Source organism: Theropithecus gelada, chromosome 4 (genome assembly GCF_003255815.1).
Source record: "Theropithecus gelada isolate Dixy chromosome 4, Tgel_1.0, whole genome shotgun sequence".
Taxonomy (NCBI): domain Eukaryota; kingdom Metazoa; phylum Chordata; class Mammalia; order Primates; family Cercopithecidae; genus Theropithecus; species Theropithecus gelada.
The window spans coordinates 37,977,195-37,997,757 of NC_037671.1; the positions used below are offsets into that span (position 1 = coordinate 37,977,195).

Below are 20,563 nucleotides of genomic sequence, written 5' to 3' on the forward strand. Positions count from 1 at the left end.
ATACTAAATTGTAATGAACACATACTAAAAATTATATAAAATAATAAGCAGAATGGGAAAGTTGAATTTTTTTAGTCATTATTGGTTAAGCTATGATTTAAGTTGATTTAATCTAAATCAAATCATACTATTGAGGCTATAGGAACATGAAAACTAGTAGACAGTGACAGATTCACCACTTAGATTTACCACTTACCAATGATCAAGAATAGTTTACGAACACCAATGTCTTTCCTGCCTATGAAAAATAGCACCACCCAAAAACAACAACCAGATTTGTATGCCTCCTCTTCTTTGGTTAAGTTCTAGCATAGTAAAAACTGTTCATGTCTGTGCAACAGCTAGCACACTGTAGGTATACAACTCTTTTAAAAGAAACAGTCACAACTTCCAATTCCCAGAAAGCTATTGCTGGGTTTGTCGCATTCCCTAGGTGACATGTGTAGGATAACAAAATAAAGCAGGTTTTCCTTGCAGGCAGTTCTACCTTGAATCATTTCGAGGATCCTGTTTCTTCTAACAGAAACATGTCATGAGTCTTTAGTGAAAAGCAGTATACATTTACATGAAGACAAAAGATAGTCAACGATTCTTTTTCTCATCATTATTAAACCACTGGTTAATTCCTAAGTGAGGTATTTCATGTTTTTTAGATAACAAGATCATCCTCATTTTCAACAAATTTTTTTAGCTTTCTTTCCTTTATTAAAGTAAAATTTATGTACTATAAAATCTTGTTTGAATCAGTATGTTTGAGTAAATGTATATAACAATTGACAAAACTGGATAAAGGTATATGGAAGTTCTTTATACTAGTCTTGCAACTTTTCTGTAAGTTAAAAATTATATGAAAACAAAGTTACCAAAAAAGTATATAATTGAATTACCATCACCCAAGTCAAGCTACAGAATATTTCCATCATGCCAGAAAGTTTCCTTATGCTCCTTTCCAGTCAACCACAACCCCTACCCAGAGGCAACCACTGTCCTGATTTCTATCACCATACCTTAGTTTTGCCTGTTCTTGTATTTTTCATAAATGGCATCATAAACACTTACACATACTCATCTGTGCCGAGGTTCTTTTTGCTATGAACAGTATTTCTGAGATTCATCTATGTTGCTATGTGAATCACTAGTTTATTCCTACTGTGAAAAAAGCTGCTATGACCCAGTCTTTTTGTGGACATACACTTATTCCTCTTGGTACAATAAGATTTCACTGAAAAAAAGTTTTGCATGTAAATATGCCTAGGAAATGAGGCAGTATAGATACTGCTACATACACATAAAACATACAGCAACTATATATACTGTTATATATAATGTAAAAAAGATATTTGATATTTATACATATGTGTAACATATGTGTAATACACACATATACATAAGCTTGAATAATTCTGATCATGCCACTGCACTCCAGTCTGGGCGACAGAGTGAGACTCTGTCTTAAAAAAAAGAATTTATAAAGTTCATAGTGAAAGTAAATCTAAGATGGGAAAGATGAGCATCTCAATTTTTCTAAGTTTATGTTTTAACCTAACAATAATTCAAAAGAGAAACAAGTATCTCTCCCTGTAAATTGCCCTGTTACGTTTCAGTGAAACACCTTTTCTCTTGTAGCAAACATCTCCTCCAAGCTAGAATTTCAACACAGTGTTACCATCCACTAGGTAATAATTTTTATGCTAACCAACAAAATCCAAAATATGTGTTCAGATTACAAGACTGTTTTTATTGTCTTGCTTTTTTAAAAAAGTTAAACATGGAAAAACTTAATTGCTTAATATCTAACATGGGTAAAGAACATTCCATGCTCATTCAGAATATATTCTGATGCAGACTCAATCTCTAGGATGTCTTCTCCATTCCAAAAAGTAACCTATCGCAGCACTATGTCCGTGCCTGGGACATCTTGACTTTCAAATTCACTGTGCAATTTTCAGCTAACAATGGAGGAAGTTCTTTAGTTTTCAGACACAGGAACACTGAGAAACAAGTACAAATCTAACTTTTGAAAAGATCAATCTGAAATTTGCAACCCTGCTTTTGACAATGAAAGGACCATTTTCTGGGGACCATTCATTTATAACATCTTTAAATTGCCAAGATTAAAACAGAATGCTACAAATGATTCTAGAAATTTACCACTGCCCATTTAGGATTTGCAACTACAAAAGGGAAAAAACAACCCTCTTCCAGTCTGATTTTTCTTCCTCTCTTATTCTTCTTTCCCAAAAATGAACAATTTCAAAAAGATACAATTCAAACGTACATTTTTAAGCCAGGCATGGTGGCTTGAGCCTGGGATCCCAGCACTTTGGGAGGCTGAGAAAAGAGGATCGCTTGAGCCCAGGAGTTTGTGTTAAGGCTGCAATTAGCCACCACACTTCAGCCTGGGTGATAGAGCAAGACACAATCTCTTCTTTAAAAAAAAAAAAAAAAAAACTATATGTGTGTGCGTGTGTGTATATATATATACACACACATATATCCCAATTTCTTTTTTAGAAAAAGTTTAAAAACATACATAACCCAATCTCTTTACAAGTATGTATGTGTATATATATCTCTCTCCCAATCTTCCTTAAAAAAAGTATAAAAATACATATCCCAAGCTCTTTCTTTAAAAAAAAAAAAAAAAAAAAAAGGGGTGTGTGTGTGTGTGTGTGTGTATATATATATATATATACCTCTCCAAAGTGCTGGGATCAGACACAAGCTACCACACCTAGAGAACTTTGTATTTTTTGTAGAAATGGGGTCTTACTATGTTGCCCAGGCTGGTCTTCAACTCCTGGGTTCAAGCAACCCTCTCGCTTTGGCTGCCCAAAGTGTTGAGGTGCTGAGATTACAGGTGTGAGACATCATGCCTGGTATATATACATATATATAACTTTTTTTTTTTAATTGAGATGGAGTCTCACTGTGTTGCCCAAGCTGGAGTGTAGAGGTGCAATCTCAGCTCATTCCAACCTCCACCTCCCAGGTTCAAGTAATTCACCTGCCTCAGCCTCTTGAGTAGCTGGGACTAAGGGCATGCACTGCCATGACTGGCAAATTTTTTTTTTTTTAGTAGAGATGGGGTTTTGCCATGTTGGCCAGGCTGGCCTCCAACTCCTGACCTCCTGGCCTGGCCTACATTTTTAATCTTAAAAAACATTATTAGAATTTCGCCATTCCTAGGCTGGGTGTGGTGGGTCACACCTGTAATCCCAGCACTTTGGGAGGTCAAGGCGGGCAGATCACCTGAGATCAGGAGTTCAAGACCAGCCTGGCCCTGGCCAACATGGCAAAACCTCATCTCTACCAAAAATACAAAAAGTAGCTGGGCGTGGTGGCACGCACCTGTAATCCCCGCTACTCAGGAGGCTGAGGCAGGAAGAATCACTTGAACTGATGGAGGTTGCAGTGAGCTGAGACTGTGCCGCTGCATGTCAGCCTGAGCAACAGAGCAAGACCCTGTCTCAAAAAATAATAATAAAATAAAGAATTTGGACATTTCTTAGCTTTCACAGATGTGTGACTGTTTACTTAACCCATTATTTCACTTTGAAAATACATCATTTTCATTTTTCCAGTAATTGTACTTTTTTTTTTTTTTTTTAAAGGCAGAATCTCATTCTGTTGCCCAGGCTGGAGTACAATGGCTTAATCACGGCTCACTGCAGCCTCAACCTCCCAGGCTCAAGTGATGCTCCCATCTCACCCTCCCAAATAGCTGGGACTTCAGGTGCACTCCACCACACCTGGCTAATTTTTGTATTTTTGTAGAGAGGGGGTTTCACCACATTTCCCAGGCAGGTCTTGAGCTCCCGGGCTCAAGCAATCCACCTGCCTTGTCCTCCCAAAGTGCTGGCATTACAGGCGTGAGTCACTGCACCTTGCCACCTAGAAATTTTCTAAGAAGAAAAACAGCCTTGATTAAGCCTTGATTTTGATCACAAAAATGACAGCAACTCCAAACAACTACAATCACAATTTTCAGTACCTTTTGCCTGATTGCTTTAGAGAACTAAAATAAAATTTTATTCTTATTTTTTAAATGTTTTGATTCCAGACCAAGGGTAAAAAACAAATACAACAAACATATAGACCCCACACTCCCTCTGGTGGACCTTCACTCTCATTAACCAAATGTTTTCCAAAAGGCCATAAGTAGGCCTAGCACTGTGGCTCACACCTATAATCCCAGCACTTTGGGAGGCCAAGGCAGGATCACTTGAGCTCAGGAGTTGGACACCAGCCTGTGCAACATAGTGAGACCTTGTCTCTACTAAAAATGGTTGTAAAGATTAGCCGGGCGTGGTGGTGTGTGCCTGTAACCCCAGCTACTTGGGAGGCTGAGGTGGGAAGATCACTTGAGACCGGGAGGTTGGGCAGGAGGATCTTCTGAGCCTGGGAAGTCTGCAGTGAGCCATGATCACACCACAGCACTCCAGCCTGGGCAATAAGCAAGACCCCAACTCAAAAAAAAAAAAAAAAAAAAAAAGACTAGAAGTAAATACTAAATTAAGCATAAAATGTAGGTTCTCAAACTGCTATAAGAAGTACAAATTATTTTGAGTAGTGGAATTTTAGTGTTCTAAATATTGTTAAAATATCCTTATTAATCTGTTAGTAACCTGGTAGTACATATGGCCCTACTGTAAATTATTTTAACCAGTCTCATTTGGCAGTACTGTCTTTTACATAGTAAATAAACATCTCATTTGCAAATTAAATCACACTTAAGTGGTTATTGTTTTAAATCAATAGTTCTGTGACATACATACCACCATCCATCCAGTTGCTACTGAATGTAGATTTAATTTTCTTTATACTTTTGGGGATATGATGTCAGAATTTTAAAATGCACTAAAATGTACTGCAGAAAAATTTAGAAATATAAAATACTGAAAAAACAAAATCTATTAATCAGCTAGGTTGTAAAGTTCAAATAGTTTCATTATTATAAAATGCAGATATTTAATTGTTAAACATGAATTACAAAATTTAGTCTGTCAAATATGTATAATATAGATTATTCTTTAGGAATTATGAAAACTTATTTTAATTAACGGTCTTTAGAGGAATTCTTCATGCCAGGTACAGCAAGCATATTACCGTTAAATAAAGCAATACTAGGCAAGGCGCAGTGGCTCACGCCTGTAATACCAGCACTTTGGGAGGCCAAGGCGAGTCGATCACCTAAGGTCAGGAGTTCAAGACCAGCCTGGCCAACATGGCAAAACCCCGTCTCTACTAAAAGTACAAAAATTAGCTGGACGTGGTGGCAGGGGCCTGTAGTGCCAGCTACTCAGGAGGCTGAGGCAGGAAAATCACTTGAACCCAGGAGGCAGAGGTTGCAATGAGCCGAGACTGCACCCTTGCACTCCAACCCCGGCAACAAGAGCGAAACTCCATCTCAAAAAAAAAAGGGAATACTAATGTGTATAATAGTGCCATTTGATCTGTCCTCAAAGTTAGCTGTTTTAATATTAAGTCCTTGTTTTCTGTAGCTTTATTTACTTAAAAATACTTACTATCACCTCCAAACACAAAAGGAGTTAAACCTGAGGGTAAATGGCTTTAAAAACATTCCCAATGTTTATTGTGTGGATTTGAGAATTCAACTTATGCTTAATTTTGAAACTGAAATTGTGGTTGATAATTTTATGATATCATCTATTACAAGTTAAAGTAGACAACAGTCAGTAATTAAAATATCTAAAAACTGAATTTTAAAATGGGCTTTTAATTAAACTTAAAGTTAATAAAATTTTAACTTTTACAGTTAAAATACTAAAATGTACTTATATGTAAATAAATATGAAATACAACTTTATTGTATGTGGTATATATACATACATCATCATAGAATAAGGATAAACAACTAATTATGAATAGTATTTAAATATTCAAGTACACTAAAGAGCAATTATATAAATGATAAAAAATAATGGAAGCTACAGTCTTATCCAGCTCCTTACAACTATTTACACAGAATAAGCCTTTCGTATGTGAGGATGACTCATTGTTCAACCTATCTATCCACACTAAGCATCAAAAAGCCGACTTAGCTTTTAACAGTAGTAACTTCTTCTATAGGTATACAAACAGGATGTTCTTTCTTCTCCGGACTAATTCATCCTAAGCAGAGAAGCCTTTAGGAAACTAAACTGAACCCAGAATATGCATTATTTTCCAAGAATAAACAGAAAACTAAAGATTTAATTAGTTGCCTAATGCAATATTTTAAGTTTTTCATGTTGAACTGATTAAAATTATGTTTTAAAAAAGAAATTCACCCAAAATTCCCATAACTAAAAGAATTAAAGATTCAGAAACATACAAAGACCTCATAGCTTGTTTTGGAGAAATAAAACAATAAAGACCATTTTTTTTTAAAAATCTAAAATAGTCACAATTAATGATTAAAGAGTTGATGGTTCAGTGGCAACTCTTATCAGTCATCAGCTAACTTTAATTACCTAGGCAAATAAGTGAAATGACCATTCAATGAATAATAAGCTAGCATAATTAAATCAAGATTAGCAACTTTGTTCTTAACTTAAACTTAATCTGAAGTATAAATCATACCTAATACAGATATCAACCAAGACACATTAGGAGGAAAAAACTTGGTAACTAAATCAAGTGTTTCTCACAAATGATGAGTATTAATAACCCTCGTTTTAAAAATGTTATTTGTATGGAATCTCTAAATTGGTCAGGGCCATAATTGCAGATTGTCAGGCAGAGGTCAGTTGAGGGAGAGATAAATAGAAAATGGTGAAGTGAAAGTATGACAATAAAAATTTCCCACCAGACTAAGAATTTTTTCAAGTCGATTCTTGGCTCTTGATTCAAACACCAAGAGAAGCAGCTCCCTTTAGAGAATTACTTTATAATTCTTTAAAGTAAAAACCCTTATAGGGGAAGTGGATAAAATCCCAGACTATTAAAAATACTTAACCAAAACATGCTTTAACTTTTCCCTTGTCCACAATCTAACAAAATGGGAAGACAATGAAAATAAACACTCCTGTCTACCCTCAGAGAGGCAAAGAAAGCTCCCATTCAGTAGTAAGCCTTATTCCACTGGAAAACATACTCCTGAAAAGTAAATCCAAAACCACGAGCTCAAACTGCTTCATGCAGAATTTACTGAACGGCGGCCAAACGCTGAACACACTGTCCTGAACCACACTGAAGGGTATCTAGAGTTCTGCATCTCTGCTTACAACTTGAACCTTACTACGCTTTCGCCACCACTGCAGAACCCGATTTTAGTGACTACGATGTTCCTGCCGGTTCGTTGATCGAAGAAAGTCACTCTGCACCCTGACGCTCGAAGTGTCTTTTTGGTAATACCGGTTTTTGACTCTTATACTGTGACCTGTACACCTTTTTGGACGCTCAATAAGGCGGAAGGCGTTTTCACGTCCCAGAACTGAAGAGCATAAGGAGCTCTGGCACAGCGTTCAGCCGCTTCGGTATGGCCTGGGAGTGACGCGGATCACCTGTTAGACGGCGCTGCGCGGACTCCTCCACAAGCGGCCGACGGCGGCGATGCGGTTCCCCAACGCTTGTCCCGAGGCGGCAGGTGAAGGCGGGGACCGCCCGTCCACACCCGGAGTGCGGCCACCCCGCCACCCTCCCCTCCACGGCCCCGCCAGGTGGGCGAATCCGCCCCGCGCCCGCGGCGTCCCGGCGCTCGGCTCGCCCTGGGGTACGGTCGTCCCGGCGCCCGGACCCGAAAGCGAAGTTTGGCTCCCGCCTGCAGCGGTGCCGACTTAGGGTCCCGCCGCCTGTCCGGGACGAGCCGGCGGCCAGAGACCGGAGGCGGCGCGGGACCTGTCATCCCGGGCGGGAAACAAAAGCCCAGTGAGGACGGGCGGGCGCGACCCGCCTAGCCTCTGCCGGGAGAGGCCGGCGGGGGCGGGGGCGGGGAGCGGCGCCCGTGGCCACTCGGCTCTGCGCCTCCCGCGGGGAGCACCGGCCCCGCAGCCCCCGGGGCGCGGCGAGGGGCGCCGCAGTGGGGCTGAGGCCTCCCGCGCGCTCCCCTCGAGGCTTCCGGACCCCGCTCCCCCGCAACACGCGGCTCCTGGACTGCGAAGCCGCGTGGGGGTGGGAGCTGAGGCAGCGAGTGCGGCCGCGGCGGGACCTGAAAGGAGGGCGTTCGGATCCCGGGGCGCCGCGGCCGGCCGCCCCATCTCCGCGGCCATGGCGCCTGTACCTGTCGCCGCGGGGGCTCGCCGACTCCGTCACTCTCCGCCTCGCCCGCGCTCCGCTAACCCTTCAGCCCGCCCAGCAGGCCGCCCGCGCGCCGGACACCGCCGCCCGAGACTGGCAGCGCCCGCGAGCCGGCTCGAATCCCCGGGGCAGCGCCCGGCGCCGTCCCGCCCCCGCCGGCCGCAGGACCCGCCTTCCATAGGGCCCCGGGGCTGTCAGTCCGCCCCCAAAAGGCGCGCGGGCTGTCGATCCGCCTGTCCGGATTGGTGGCCGCTCGCCGTCCATGCAAATGAGGCCCCGCCCCATTCATTGGCTTCTCCGCCTCTCCACGCCAGCCCACGTGTCTGGCCCTTGCCCTTTGTGGGGGCCATAGAGAAGGGATGGTGGAAACTGACACCCCCTCACAACATCTCTTACCTCCCGAGAAATTAATGCCTAAGCAAGCTAGTTGACTTCCCATCTGTATCATCTCTCTGAAGGCACTGCCCCTCCTATCTGTCCACCGGGCCTACCCAGAGGCTGGAGAGGGGCAGGCCAGGCTGTTTGTTAGGTCAGCTGGCCGGGTTCGCCCTAGGAAGCAACCCCATGAAGTCTAAGACGCCCAGTCGGGACTGGGGAAATCCCACCTCGAGAACCAATTTAGCAGATATCACCTCCCTCTGGACACCTAGAAACTGTAAAGACCATACTTTCTCTTGGCTTGTTACCTTTCAAGCAGGAGCCCAGGAGATTAAAACACGAAGAGGCCTTATGGCTGAGTTCGGCCGGGTGGGGTGGCTCACACCTGTAATCCCAGCACTTTGGAAGGCAGAGGTGGGCGCATCACGAGGTCAAGAAATGGAGACCATCCTGGCCATATGGTGAAACCCCGTCTCTACTAAAAATACAAAAATTAGCCGGGCGTGGTGGCGTGCGCTGTCCCAGCTACCGGAGGCTGAGGCAGGAGAATCGCTTGAACCTGGGAGGCAGAGGTTGCGGTGAGTTGAGGTCATGCCACTGCACTCCAGCCTGGTGACAGAGCAAGACTCCGTCTCAAAACAAAAACAAAAACAAAATGGCTGACTTCTTCCGCCAACTCCAAAGGGTAAACTACTGAGCAAAAGCAGGTTCAGGATGAACCTACCTTCCTCCAACCAGATGGCTACCTCTGAGTCGCTCCCATAGAGATGCAGGAGCTGCACCTGGGCCTTAGGGAATCTCTTAACGCCCTCATTTTTGAGGAAACAGAAACCTAATGTCCCATAGCTAGTTACCCGTGGGACCTAATAGTTACCTATGGAAACCTAATGTCCCATAGCCAGATTAGAACTCATGTCTCCTGGCTCCAAACCTGCTCTCTTTGCACTATATTGCATTCAAATATTTATGAAGAACCTCGTCTACAAATCAACATGCTGCCTTCACGAGATGATGTCTGGGGGCTGGGTGCAGCGGCTCACACACCTGTAATCTCAGCACTTTGGGAGGCTGAGGTGGGCAGATCACCTGAGGTTGGGAGTTCGAGACCAGCCTGACCAACATGGAGAAACCCTGTCTCTACTAAAAATAATAATAATAATAAAATAGCTGGATGTGGTAGTGCATGCCTGTAATCCCAGCCACTCAGGAGGCTGAGGCAAGAGAATCACTTGAACAGAGGTTGCAGTCAGCCCAGATCGCGCCGTTGCACTCCAGCCTGGGCAACAAGAGCGACACTCCATCTCAAAAAAAAAAGATAAAAAAAAAAAAGAGAGTGAGATGGTGTCTGCAGAAAAGACAAATAAAGGCAAGACTGAAACCACCTCGAGGGCAGGGGTTCTGTCCCAGTCATTTGTCTATTCTCAATGCCTAGAAGCTTCCCTGTTTACGAGTTGCCAGGGAGAGTCACTGAAACAACTTATTCATTCATTAACACAGAAAGACAAAGTTGATCAAAATTCCTCTGTATACTAATACCAATTGATTAAGCATCTACTATGCTTAATAACAGCACATATTAGGCTGGGCACGGTGGTTCACACCTGTAATCCTAGCACTTTGGGAGACTGAGGTGGGCAGATCACCTGAGGTTGGGAGTTCGAGACCAGCCTGACCAACATGGAGAAACCCCATCTCTACTAAAAATACAAAATTATCCCAGTGTGGTGGCACATGCCTGTAATCCCAGTTACTTGGGAGGCTGAAGCAAGAGAATCGCTTGAACCTGGGAGGCGGAGGTTGCAGTGAGCTGAGATGGTACCATTGCACTCCAGCCTGGGCAACAAGAGCAAAACTCTGTCTCAAAACAATAAAATAAAAATAAAAATAAAATAAAATAACAGCACATATTAAGCTCTATGCTATCAGGGTATATATGTCCCAACCCTCAAGGGCTTCAGTCTAGGAGACAGTGACATACACGTAACATGTCAGTTCTCCTCTTCATGTTACAGGGGTTGTGACAGATGTCAGCATAGAGCACAGTAGAAGGCGCCAAGGAAAGAGGAATCAGCTCTTCCTACGAGAGGCAGGGAAGGCTTCATTGAAGAGGTCACCTGACAGTAGAGCTGAATCTTAGAAGATGAAGTAGGTGTTTGCCAGACAGAGGAGTGTGGACAAGGAGGAAAGGGATTCTCAGGCAGGAGGGGACAGCATGAGCAAAAAGCATGCAGACCTGGAAAAGCCTAATAATTGAGGGAACAGTGAGGAGCAGTGTGGGCAAATCTGCAGAGGGCTGTGTGGACGTGTCACATGTCTGGGACCAGGCTCTTCCAGGAGGAAGACAGAAAGGCAGGGGAGGCTGCCAGACTGTGTTGTAATACACCGCAGCAACAACAACAGGCCCTGTAGATACAGCTACAGGGTTCTTTTTTTTCTAGGCCAGAGTCTGTGGAGAACAGTCAGTTCCACAGTTCCGATGGCAGCCTTGCTAGCCCCACCCACTCTCCCAGAAAACCACTCCGGTCACTGCACTTGCCTTCCTTGGCATTTGGAAACATGTGTGCTTGCATTTTCCCAAAACATTGCTGCCCTTCAGAATTCAAAGATGACATGGGCTATGGCTGCAGATACCTGGGTGTGGGGGGAGCAGCCCTTTCCTAAGGCACAGTATGGTTCTTTGCAGGGTCTGTCACTAAAGCCAGCTCCATGGGTATGTGACCTGTGCAGAATACAGGGCCCTGTACTTAGAAGAGCCTTGTGCTGGGTTTAATGCTCTACTGCCGCTGTCTTGAAATTCTTAGTACTTTCTTCACAAAGGGCCCTGCACTCTCATTTTTCACTGGGCCCTGCAAATTATGTGGCCAGTCCTGCCTGTCACTGGTAGTGACCCTGGGCATGCTTGTGGAACGGCTCAAACCACATCTCATTTTAAAAGCACTTGGAGGCCGGGCGCGGTGGCTCAAGCCTGTAATCCCAGCACTTTGGGAGGCCGAGATGGGCGGATCACGAGGTCATCCTGGCTAACACGGTGAAACCCCGTCTCTACTAAAAATACAAAAAACTAGCCAGGCGAGGTGGCAGGCGCCTGTAGTCCCAGCTACTCGGGAGGCTGAGGCAGGAGAATGGCGTGAACCCGGGAGGCGGAGCTTGCAGTGAGCTGAGATCCGGCCACTGTACTCCAGCCTGGGCGGCAGAGCAAGACTCCGTCTCAAAAAAAAAAAAAAAGCACTTGGAATTCACTAGACTCATTCACATGCATTTTATCATTTGATTCTCTTTTTCTGTTTCTTTTAGAGACGAGGGCTCACTCTATTGCTCAGGCTGGTCTCAAACCCCTGGGCTCAAGAGATCCTCCCACCTTGGCCTCCTAAACTGTCAAGATTACAGGTGTGAACCACCTTGCCCGGACTTATCATTTGATTTACACAATAGGGTAGGCCGGTGTTACTCTTTATTCTCATTTATTACTTGAGAAAATTGACGTTTGGCAACTTTCTGCAGGTGGCACAGCTAGGAAGTAGCAGAGCTTGTACTTGAACTCAGCCCAGGCAAGCCCTGCTCCACCTACTACCGAGCTACCTTCATCTTGGTTTCAGAATCCTTTTAAAGGCAGCTTTGTACATTAAGGTTTTTAAGGGTCAAAATATGCCAGGCGTAGTAGTTCATATCCCAGCACTTTGGGAGGCCGAGGTGGGCGGATCACCTGAGGTCAGGAGTTCAAGACCAGCTTGGCCGACATGGTGAAACCCTGTCTCTACTAAAAATACAAAAATTAGCCAGGCATAGTGGTGTGCGCCTGTAGTCCCAGCTACTCGGGAGGCTGAGGCGTAAGAATTGCCTGAACCCAGGCGGTAGAAGTTGCAGTGAGCCGAGATTGCGCCATTACACTCCAGCCTGGGTGACAGAGTGAGACTCTGTCTCAAAAAAAAAAAGAGAGACTACATGGTAGAGTAGATATCTGTCATTTCACAGCTGCCTATCGCCTTTTGAATAGTTCAGTTTTGAACAATTTTCAGCCATTATGTGTTCAAATACGGTTTCTGTCCTTTTTCTTCTTTCTTTCTGGGGCTCCAATTGAAACACACTCAACCTTCTTACTTCATCCCTTTCTTCTGTATTTTCTGTCTTTTATCCTTCTATGCTTTGTCCTAATAAGTTTCTTCTATTTTCAGCTCACTTAGTCTCTTTTCAGGAAAAAAAAAAAAAAAAAAACTCTTCTTAAACCCCAACTATTGAGCTCCATTTGTTTATTCTATTATTTAAGTCTATAATTTCTATTTGGTTCTTTCTCTCTTTCTCCTTCCTTCCTTTCTTCCTTCCTTCTTCCTTCTTCCTTCTTTTCTTTTCTTTTTTTCTTTTCTTTCTTTGACAGAGTCTTGCTCTGTCGCCCAGGCTGGAGTGCAGTGGCACAATCTCGGCTCACTGCAACCTCCACTTCCCAGGTTCAAGCAATTCTCCTGCCTCAGCCTCCCGAGTAGCTGGGATTACAAGGCACATGCCACCATGCCCAGCTAGTTTTTATATTTTTAGTAGAAACAGGGTTTCGGCATGTTGGCCAGGCTGGTCTTGAACTCCTGACATCAGGTGATCCACCCGCCTCGACCTCCCAAAGTGCTGGGATTACAGGTGTGAGCCACTGTGTCCAGCCTCTATGTGGTTCTTTTTCAAATCTGCTATGCCACTTCATGTATCTCCCAGTGCCCTGCTATAATTTTCAGGCTTATCTTTTCCATCCTTAAACATAGTATTGTTGTTTTATGGTCTATAACTGATAATTCCAATCTGGAGTTCCTGTGAGTCTGCTTCCATTGTCAGATATTGTTTTTGCTTTTTACCAAAAAAAAAAAAAGAGAGAGAGAGAGAGAAACAGAGTCTCTCTATGTTGCCCAGGCTGGTCTCAAACTCCAGGGCTCAAAGCATCTTACTCTCTTGGCCTCCCAGAGTGTTGGGATTACAGGCATGAGCCACTGCAACCAACCAGTTTCTATTTGTGTTTTCATTTTCAAGACAGGGTCTCACTCTGTCACGTAGGCTGGAGTGCAAGGGTGTGATCATGGCTCACTGCAGTCTTGACCACCTAGGCTCAAGTGATTATCCCACTTCAGCCCCCAAGTAACTGGGACTACAGGTGTGTGCCAACATGTCTGGTTAATTTTTTTTATTTGTAGACACAGGGTCTCACTATTTGCAGAGACCAGGCTGGTCTCCACCTCCTGGCTTCAAGTGATCTTCTTGCCTCGGCCTTCCAAAGTGCTGGAATTATAAGTGTGAGCCACCACTCCTTGCCCCATTATCAGTTTTTACTGATTCATTCTCATGTCACCATATACCTGGTTATGTTTTGGACATTGTACTTTTAAAAATCATTTTAAGTAACAATAATAATATCTTCCTCTGGGAAAGATTTCCATTTGCTTCTACCAGGCATCTAGGGGCACTGGCAGTTTGGGATCATCTTAACTCAATTTCAGGGCTCCAGATTTTCTGAGTCACCTGATGACTCAGAGCTGGACTACGTTTATGGAAGGGTTTTTGTTTTGTTTTCTTTTGTGTGTGTGTGTTTTTTACAGTTCCCCTTTACTCAGTTGTGCAGTTCTTTGGGGTCCCAGTCTAAGATTGGTAGATTTTTTTTTTTTTTTTTTTTTGAGACAGAGTCTTGCTCTGTCGCCCAGGCTGGAGTGCAGTGGCCGGATCTCAGCTCACTGCAAGCTCCACCTCCCGGGTTCACGCCATTCTCCTGCCTCAGCCTCCCGAGTAGCTGGGACCACAGACGCCAGCCACCTCGCCTGGCTAGTTTTTTTTGTATTTTTTAGTAGAGATGGGGTTTCACCTTGTTAGCCAGGATGGTCTCGATCTCCTGACCTTGTGATCCGCCCGTCTTGGCCTCTCAAAGTGCTGGGATTACAGGCTTAAGCCACCGCACCCGGCCAGATTGGTAGATTTTTAAGTTATGTATTGCTTCATAGCAAACTACTCCAAAATTTAGTGGCTTAAAACAGATGTCCAGCCAACTTTTTTTTTTTTAAGGACCAGATAGTATATAGTTTAGACTTGCAAGCAATACAGTCTTTGTCACAACAACTCAACTCTGTCATTATAGCAAAAAGCAGTCATATATAATAGATAAACAAATGGCATGTCTGTGTCCCAACAAAACTTTATTTACAAAAACAGGCAGCTGTCTTCAACCCGATGAAGGGCATCTGTGAGAAACCTACAGCCGATATCACACTTAACAGTGAGAGAATGGATGCTTTCCCCAGGAAATAAGACAACGATAAGAGAAGAATGTCTATTCCAACCACTTCTACTTATTTTTGTTTTGTTTTTTTGAGACAGAGTCTCGCTCTGTCACCCAAGCTGGAGTGCAGTGGCTTGATCTCAGCTCACTGCAACCTCTGCCACCTGGGTTCAAGGGATTCTCATGCCTCAGCCTCCCAAGTAACTGGAATTACAGGTGCACGCCACAACACCTGGTTAATTTTTTGTATTTTTTAGTAGAGACTGGGTTTCACCATGTTGGCCAGGCTGGTCTCAAACTCCTGACCTCAAGTGATCCACCTGCCTTGACCTCCCAAAGTGCTGGGATTACAGGCATGAGCCACCACATGCAACCATTCCAAACACTTCTATTTAACATTATACTGGAGGTTGTATCCAGGGCAATTAGGCAAGAAATACAAATTAAAGGAATCCAAGTAGAAAGGAAGACATAAAACTATCTCTTCACGGACACACAATCTTGTATATGGAAAATCTTAAGGTATCTACTAAAAAACTATTAGAATTAACAAACAAATTCAACAAGGTTGCAGGATACAAGAAAAATTAACAAAAATCAATTGTATTTCTACATACTTGCAATGAGCAATCCAAAAATGAAATTAAGAAAACAATTTCATTTATGATAGCATCAAAAAGAATAAAATACATTTTATTGGAGTACATTGAATGAAAGAAGTGTAAACTTAGAAAACAACAAACATTGTTGAAAGAAATTAAAGACGGTCTTTAGGCCAGGTGTGGTGGCTCACACCTGTAATCCCAGCACTTTAGGAGGCTGAGGCAGGTGGATCAGGGGGTCAGGAAATGGAGACCATCTTGGCTAACACGGTGAAACCCTGTCTCTACTAAAAATACAAAAATGTAGCGGGTGTGGTGGCGGGCACCTGTAGTCCCAGCTCCTCGGGAGGCTGAGGCAGGAGAATGGCATGAACCCGGGAGGTGGAGCTTGCAGTGAACTGAGATTATGCCACTGCACTCCAGCCTGGGCGACAGAGCGAGACTCATCTCAAAAAAAAAAAGACAATTTTTAGTGGAATGTATGCAGAGCTTTTTAAAAAAAGAAATTAAAGACCATCTAAATAATTGGAAAACCTGGCCAGGCATGGTGGCTCCTGCCTGTAATCCCAGCACTTTGGGAGACAGGTGGGAGGAATGCTTGACCCCAGGAGTTCAAGACCAGCCTGGAAAACATGACAAGACCCTGGCTCTACAAAAAATTAGCCCAGCATGGTGGCATGCACCTGTTGTCCCAGCTACTCGGGAGGCTGAGGTGGGAAGATCGCTTGAGACCAGATGTTGGAGGCTGCAATAAATTGAGATGATGCCACTGCACTCCAGCCTGGGCAACAGAGCCAGACTCTGTCTCAAAAAAAAAAAAAAAAAATTGGAAAAACATCCTATGTTTATGGATTGTAAGACTTAACATTGTTTAAAATGCCAATTTTTCCCAAATTGATCTTTTGATATAATGCAATCCCCATCAGAATCTGAGATGACTATTTTATAGCAATTGAGAAGGTGATTTTAAAATTCATATGGACCAAGAATAGCCAAAACAACTTTTAAGAAGAAAAACAAAGTAGGAGGGTTCATATTTCCTGATTTCAAAACTTACTGCAAAGCAGCAATAATCAATGCAATGTGGTACTGGCACAAGGATAGACTTATAGAGAAATGGAACACAATTGAAAGTCCAGAAATAATCTCACTCATCTATGGTCAACTGATTTTTGACAAAGGTGCCAAGCATTGGGGAGAATATGGAGAAACTGGAATTTTCATGCATTAGTGATGGGAAAGTAAAATGGTATGGCTGTGGAAAACAGTTTGGCAATCCTAAAATGTTCAATATGGAATTACCATATATTCCAGTAATTCCACTCATAGGTATTTATCCAAAGGAATTAAAAGCAGGAACTCAAACAGATACTTGGATACCAATGTATATATATCAGCATTATTCATGATAGCCAGAAGGTGGGTCCAACTCAAATGTCTAACAGTTAATGAATGGATAAACAAAATGTGATATATCTGCACAATGGAACACTATTTGGCCATAAAAAAAGAATGAAGTAAGACTAGGCTCAGTGGCTCACGCCTGTAATCCCAACACTTTGGGAGGCCAAGGTAGACGGAACACCTGAGGTTGGGAGTTCGAGACCAGTCTGACCAACATGAAGAAACCCTGTCTCTACTAAAAATACAAAATTAGCCAGGCATGGTGCCGCATGCCTTGTAATCCCAGCTACTCAGGAGGCTGAGGCAGGAGAATCGCTTGAATCCGGGAGGCAGAGGTTGCAGTGAGCCGAGATTGCACCATTGCACTCCAGCCTGGGCAACAAGAGTGAAACTCTGTCTCAAAAAAAAAAAAAAGAACGAAGTACTAATAGATGCTACAACATATATGAACCTTGAAAACATAATAAATGAAAGCAGTCAGTCACAAAAGATCTCATATTATATGATTACATTCACATGGAATGTCCAGAACAGGGAAGAAAAGAGACAATACGTAGATTTCTTAGGGCTGGGGGTGTAAAAGAAGGGAGGATGGGAAGGTGATACGTAAAGGATACAGAATTTCTTTTTGAGAAATTATTATAAAGTTGACCATGGTAATGGTTGCACACATATGTGAATATACTAAAAACCATTGTGCTGTACACTTTAAGTGGGTGAACTGTATGGTATGTGAATTATATCTCAAAAAAGTTGTTAATAAAAATAAAAGAACAAATAACCAGCCATGGGTCATAGTTTGCCTACTCCTGGCTTAAAACAACAGCTGTCATATTTACTCACTGTTATTCGTCCGTTCTCACATTGCTATAAAGAAATACTTGAGACTGGGTAATTTATAAAGAGGCAGCCGGGTGCGTTGGCTTATGCCTATAATCTCAGCACTTTGGGAGGACAAGGTGGATGAATCACCTAATATCAGGAGTTCAAGACCAACCTGACCAACATGGTGAAACCCCATCTCTACTGAAAATACAAAATTAGCCGGGCATGGTGGTGCATGCCTGTAATCCTAGCTACTCAGGAGGCTGAGACAGGAGAATCACTTGAACCTGGGAGGCGGAGGTTGCAGTGAGTGGAGGTCACGCCATGACACTCCAGCTTGGGCAACAAGAGTGAAACTCCAAAAAATATATATATATATAGTAATAATAAGGCCGGGCATGGTGGCTTACGCCTGTATTCCCAACTTTGGGAGGCTGAGGCGGCAGATCACCTGAGGTCAGGAGGTCGAGACCAGCCTGGCCAATATGGTGAAACCCTGTCTCTACTAAAAATGCAAAAACTAGCTGGGCTTGGTGGCAGAAGCCTGTAATCCCAGCTACTCGGGTGGCTGAGGCAGGAGAATCGCTTGAACCTGGGAGGCAGAAGTTGCAGTGAGCCAAGATCGTGCCACTGCATTCCAGCCTGGGAGACAGAGCAAGACTCCATCTCAAAAAATAATAAATAAGTAAATAAATAAATAATAAAAGAAGTTTAATTGGCTCGTGACTCTGCAGGCTATACAGGAAGCATAATGATTTCTGCTTCTGCTTCCAATCATGGCAGAAGGCAAAAGGGGATCGAGGCCTCTCACATGGCAGGAGCAAGAGAGGGAGCGGGGCAGTGCCACACATTTTTAAACAACCAGATCTCACGAGAACTCACTCACTATCACAAGAACAGCACCAAGGGGATAGTGCTAAACCACGCATAAGAAATCCACCCCTGTGATCTAATCACCTCCCACTAGGCCCCACCTGTAAACACTGGGGATTACAATTCAACATGAGATTTGGTGAGGACACAAATCCAAACCACATCATTTGCTCATCATTCTGCAATTTGAACAGAATTCAGCAGGGACAGCTGGTCTCTAGTCTATGTGGCAAGGGTTGGGGCAGCTTGAACAGGGCTGAATGATCCACTTTCAAACTGGTGTTACACAGAAGGCATGGAAATTGTCAGGCCTTCTTAAAGTTTACGCCTGTAACTGACACAGCATCGCTTCTACCACATTCTCTTGGTTAAAACAGGTTACAGCCCAGTCCAGTTTCAATGGGAGGGAACTAACAATGGTGTGAATATTCAGATATATGGTTCTCTGGGGACCACTAAGTTTACTCTCTATCCCAGTCCATCTTCTGTCTCCTAATGATTCACTTGCTCTTACATGTACAATACACTCACTGCCCCTTAAATCCCCCCAAGGTCTCACCCCATTAATGTGCTAGTATTGAGCTTGACGTCCATACTTTCCTCACCTAAATCAAGGCCAGGTACGAATGAGTCTTCAATTTCAATTGATGCTGCTTTCGGTCTGAAGACCTTTGAACTTCAGGTTATCCACTCCCCACACACAGTGGTGAGGCAGGGAAGGTAAAATCATAATTGACACTCACTAAAAAGCAGGAAATGGCCGGGCATGGTGGCTCACGCCTGTAATCTTATCACTTTGGGAGGCCAATGCAGGTGGATCACCTGAGGTCAGGAGTTCAAGACCAGCCTGGCCAATATGGTGAAACCCCGTCTCTACCAAAAAAAATACAAAAATTAGCCAGGGGTGTTGGCGCATGCCTGTAATCCCAGCTACTCAGGAGGCTGAGGCAGGAGAATCTATTGAACCGAGGAGGCAGAGACTGTAGTGAGCTGAAATTGCACCACTGCACTCCAGTCTGGGTGACAGAGACTCTGTCTTAAAAAAAAAAAAAAAAAAAAAATGGCCGGGCGCGGTGGCTCAAGCCTGTAATCCCAGCACTTTGGGAGGCCGAGACGGGCGGATCATGAGGTCAGGAGATCGAGACCATCCTGGCTAACACGGTGAAACCCCGTCTCTACTAAAAAATACAAAAAACTAGCCGGGCGAGGTGGCGGGCGCCTGTAGTCCAGCTACTCGGGAGGCTGAGGCAGGAGAATGGCATAAACCCGGGAGGCGGAGCTTGCAGTGAGCTGAGATCCGGCCACTGCACTCCAGCCTGAGCAACAGACCAAAACTCCATCTAAAAAATAAATTTAAAAATAAATAAATAAAAATTTAAAAATAGGATGTCCAGTTAAATTTTAATTTCAGATAAGCAACAAATACTTTTTTTAATGTTAAGTGTATCCCAAATATTGCAGCAACATAATTTGCACATGAAAAAAGTATTCAGTGTTTATCTGAAATTTGAATTTAATTGGGACACACACTGAAAAGTTATCCATTAACTGAAATTCAGATAAGAATTTAACTGGGAGTGCTGGGTTTTTGTTTGTTTGTTTGTTTGTTTTTTGAGACAGGGTCTCACTCTGTTGCAAGGCTGGAATGCAGTGGTGCAATCTCAGCTCACTGCAGCTTCAACCTCCCATGCTCAGGCAATCCTCCCACCTTAGCCTCCTGAGTACCTGGGACTACAGATGTGCACCACCATGCCCTACTAATTTTGTTTATTTTTGGTAGAGACAGGGTCTCACTATGTTGCCCAGGCTGGTCTCGAACTCCTGGGCTCAAGCACACCTCCCACCTTAGCTTCCCAAAGTGTTGGCATTATAGGCGTGAGCCACCACACTTGGCCAGGAACGCTGTATTTTTTTTTTTTTTAGACGGAGTCTCACTCTGTCACCCAGGCTGGAGTGCAATGGCATGATCTCGGCTCATTGCAACCTCTGCCTCCCAGGC

The 20,563-nt window shown here is 43.7% G+C and overlaps 1 protein-coding gene across 4 annotated transcripts in view; it reads right to left on the reverse strand.

The window, feature by feature from the left end:
- Window positions 1-20,563, reverse strand: part of FKBP5 (FK506 binding protein 5) — a 153,996-nt gene that overhangs the window by 108,050 nt on the left and 25,383 nt on the right. Inside the window, exon 1 of one of the 4 annotated variants that reach the window (XM_025382063.1) lies at window positions 8,225-8,412. The exons of 2 other annotated variants lie outside the window; for them this stretch is intronic. The gene's annotated coding sequence lies outside the window, so the exon portion shown is untranslated. Of the gene's footprint in view, window positions 1-8,152; window positions 8,413-20,563 lie in introns of those variants that run through there. One more of the 4 variants, XM_025382065.1, reaches the window with a different exon arrangement.